Here is a 4,745-nt window from a genome sequence, read left to right as displayed (position 1 = left end):
GACAGATGCTTGTTTACTCAATCTACTAGAAACTCTATGAAGTCAAACACAGGGTCTGGTTACATATAGATTAGCATAACTCTCAAAGATTGTGGAACTATAAAGGAATGGAGATAGTGCAAGGCATTAATTTATGTTTTCCTTAAGTTCATGTGATATATTTCATATTATCTGTAATAATAAAAGCATAATATGCTAATTAGACTAGGCGTCCTTCTGGATGACCTTCTGGACGAAGCCAGAGCTCTGAGGGAAACCTAAGTCCTGGGTGCCTGCCGGTGGCCAGAGGGAAGCCCTGGTGCCTGCAGTCAGGGGAAGAAAAGCCTATTCTTGCACAAATTTCATGCATTGGGCCTCTAGTATTGTTATAATTTCTCCTGAAGTGTGAAGGTGTAAGGAGAATTAAGTGTGATTGCTTAGCTGAGGTGAGGCAAGGGTTCCAGGAAACCACAAAACAGCAGGGGAGGCAGCAAAGGGCTAACCATGAGATGGAAACTAGGCTAAGAAAGAAATCAATTTGTAAAAGACTAGAGTATCAGTAGAGCAAATTCCAGATAAAAAACTTCAGGTTAATAAGCCTTGGAAAGCAATGAGTAAGTGGCATAGGTTTACTCTAGCAGACATAAGTCTAAGAGGCATAGACACACCTCAAGAAGATGGGTACATTGATTTTACAGGGTCTAGGAAAAGAGTGAAATTACAGTCTCCCATAAGACCTATGTTCCTGCATTAGAGGAGTGTCCAGTGAAAATGATATCCAAGATCTTCCTGGCGAAATGGCTTAGCTCCAGGATGCAGTGGGGCTCTCTGGCTCCTGCAATCACACACTCAGGGACACATTCAGTGGGGCTGTGCCTTTACCAAGGGCTCCTTTGAATCATTTCCCAATGGACAGGAAGTTCCTTAGGACAGGCTTGAGGTTTGAGTGGCCTCTGTAGGTAATATACGTCTTCTCCACTTGAGTTTTAAACTGAGTAAGACAAGAGTAAGGTAGATGCAAGTTCTAAATATTTCCTTATAACTTGGAAAGCTAATTATGTAGGAAAATGTGGCTGCTATCTGTGGGTAAGTGGATTTCCTAATGGAAGGTCAGTCCAGTTTTTCTTTCCTGACTCACTTCCCAGACTATTACTCTCCTTCTCCAAGAATGAGTGAGGTGTTAAAGCAGGGCCAGAAGCATTGCATAAGTGATGCCCCCTCCACATGGAATGGAGAAAGACTGGAGAAGAAGCACTATCAGTCAGAAGTCTGCTATCTTTTGAAATTGAGGGGGAGAAATAATTTAACTCTCAGTTACCCAAAGTTGATTTTCTCAAAACTTACCTCAAATTATCCTCCAAATACTTTCAGCATCTACTCTCCTTTCTCATGTCAGCTCCTCAGGGAAGCCATCCCTGACCTCTATGATTAGGTAAATAGCCCCATCATTTTGCAGCAAGACTGGATATTCAAAACACAGTGTACAGAGCTGGAAATCTGGGCTCCACACCTCCTAGAGCTGTGTTAGCATAAGTGACTTAACTTCTCTGTGCTTCAGTTTTCTCATCTGGAAAATGGGATTAATATAGTAATTTTCTCCTAGTGTTGCTAGAAATATTACATTAGTTGGGTAAGGCTCCATAGCTCAGGGGTTACAGCACTGGTCTTGTACATTAGTTTATATTTCAAAAGAGCTTAAGATAGCCCCTCGAATGTCACAAGTACCATAAAGGCATATTTAAAAATAAAATAAAACATACTTTGGCCTCATATATCCTCCATGTCATATTACTTGAAAGATCTGTAATTGTGCACTTGTTTATGAGGTTTGATAAACTCTCCTCCAAATTTATGGACAAAGACAGGGTTCATATTTCCTACAATTGTATTTCCAATATGCAGGGCACAACCTGCCACACAGTTGTTACGGAGTAGATATTTGTGAAATGAATGAATCAACAAATGAAGCAACAAATGAGAGTAATAGTCTTTTCTACACCTAAGGTCATGAGGTGATAAACAATACCTTCAGGGTAATTATCAGGGATGTGAATGATAAAGGACTTGGAAGGGAAGAGATAGTATGAAGAGAGAAAGGGGGAGTGGGACTGTTAGAAGCATGCTCCTGTTCCAGAATTATGTTCCTGGTTACTTCTTTAACACTCCTATTATGGGAGTGTTGCTTATTTTATGTATGTGCCAGACTGGGAGGACTTCCTAGTCAACCTGAATGTAGTGAAGAACCCAGAAGTCCTATGTAGGTTATCTCTAAAATGGGTGTGACTGTGTTGGGGAACTTAAAAGAGCCCATACATTGTACTTTACAAATGCCTGAGTGTCAACTATTTATCAAAACATGGACAGAGATGATTGAGGCCTCCATAGCCACTTTTTGGCACTGACACCAAATCCAGAAATCCTCTTATGCAGCCACCCACTTGAACTTCAGAATCAGGGAGTCTCTTAAAATCAGTGTAACCACGTGGGGTGTAATGAAGGAAGCACATTACCTAGAAATGTACTGTGTGGTGTGGCTTTGGGGGCAGGATAGGAAGAGAACAAATGATTCATCAACAGATTTCAGACAATTGGGTCCCCATCAGGAAGACTGAAAAGAAAATATTACAAACAAAAAGGGGGGAATGAGGGAGAGAGCGTGCACAGGGAAACCAGCCTTCTGTGCCAGAGAGCTGAGGTCTCCGGTAAGAAATAGGGAAAATGTCTTGTAAATGGGGATGAATCATCTTAAATGGTATCCCAAGGAAATTGGTTTGCAGTTTCACAGAGGAAATGGGCCTCATGAAATGACTACAATAAAGGCTTTGACATAATAAATGTGTTTTCTTTGTGTGGGCGCCCATGTACTTTGAGCTTCCAAAGCTGATGAAAAGTAGGCCATGATTATATAATACCTGACACATCATATGGCACTTGACACACAAGGTTACTAGCCCTCTGGGACTCATTATATTAAGAAAATTCTTTTAGGATCCAAAAAGACAAGGACTGGTGCCTTGAACAGTTCTCCCCAAAGGTCTGTCCATAACTGGGCTGATCTCTGCATGAACTGGAGATGAAGAAGACTTTCCTGGGACAATTCCAATTAATTATCCTCCTGCCACACTGACCTACTCAGGCCTCTCTCTCTCTCTGTTTGCCCTCATGTCATGGAGGTATCCTACTCTTTCATCTTTAAGGTTGCAGGTCATTTAAGGATGAGATTCGCACATCAGGAACATTTCAGCATCATTGACTAGCTTCTGAGAATTTCTACCGATCTTTGATTGCTTTTTGGGAGAACAGTGAATATCGTAGTTTCTAAATATCACAGTGCAGCCACTGTGAGGCATTTACCAAAGTGCTTCCTCAAATTAATTTATCAAGCTTTCCATCAATTTTTTTAAAGGAAATAAGGAGTTAATAGCAGAGTTATGATCAGTAATTAGGGTTTCTGCTCTACATCCTTCCTTCTGTTGGTATTCCTCTGATAGACCAGGGTTACATTGTGTCAATGTCATTGTGGCCATTCTTGGTACCAACATCATCTTCCCTTCTAGGATAGGAGATAGGCTTTACAGCTTCCTTTTTGTTTCACTTTGTGTGGCTATTCTTGGATCACATCACCTTTTATTAATTAAGTCAAATATCATAAAAGACTATTGGATATAGTTGTTGGACTTTATGCTTTCATTATATCTTTCCTAAATTATGTGCTTTTCTTCAGAGAGACATAGCAGGAGGATAAACCCACATTGTCAAACTTAGCTGTCTCCAGAGCATCTGAAAGGGGATTCAGGCTCAATTTACTTAGTTTTATTTTTTAAAATATATTTTTATTGATTTCATAGAGGAAGAAAGAGAGAGAGATGGGAACAGCCATGACGAGAGAGAGTCATGGATCGGCTGCCTCCTGCAAGTCCCCCACTAAGGATCGAGCTTACAACCTAGGCATGTGCCCTTGACCGGAATCGAACCTGGGAGCTTTCAGTTTGCAAGCCAACACTCTATCCACTGAGCCAAACTGTCTAGGGCCAGGCTCAATTTAATATTTTGTGTTTCAGTTTTTGAAAGCTTATCATGTGAAAATCAACCTTTCACTTGCATTTTCAACATGTTCAAAGACCATGTCTATTGGTTTAGATGGACCTATGATTTCCAAAGTGGAGTGTGCACATAACAAAAAGTTAATAAAATGATGCCTAAGGTTGCATGAAGAACTTACTAAAAATATTCTGTTTATTACTTCAACCCTTAAAATGTCTATTTTTGCACATGTATATATCATATATATTATTTCATATATACACACAAATACACATATACTAGTCCACATAAACCCTATATATAAATTTTAAAGTGAATATTTTGGGAATTCTGCACTCAAATTATTTTAATATTTAGTGCACAGACAATAAAGTTTAGAGATCACTGTCAAAGACTATGATTGATTAATTTAAAAATAGAGGGGGGTGCTAATCTTGGCCATGGCAAAGTGGAAAAAGCCTGAGATTCAAAGTCAAACAAACTTTAATTACTAGCTTATATCTTTCACTTTAATTCTCATTTTCTGCATCAAGATGACATCATTATGAATGCAGCTAAAATACGAACTCCAATAGAGACTTCCCCTGAGTCCTCAGAGAAGCACCCAAGAGGGGCTGTGTATATTAGGAAATAACAGTTGATAATAAGGAAATGGCTGAATGACAAACTGCTAAAATGTGCTGCTTTTGTATGCAGAGCAATGTTCAGTTACATTCTATGAG

This window comes from Pipistrellus kuhlii, unplaced genomic scaffold (assembly GCF_014108245.1).
Source record: "Pipistrellus kuhlii isolate mPipKuh1 unplaced genomic scaffold, mPipKuh1.p scaffold_m20_p_1, whole genome shotgun sequence".
Taxonomy (NCBI): Eukaryota; Metazoa; Chordata; class Mammalia; order Chiroptera; family Vespertilionidae; genus Pipistrellus; species Pipistrellus kuhlii.
The sequence above is the reverse complement of the archived record's forward strand: the minus strand, read 5'-3'. Positions refer to the sequence as shown.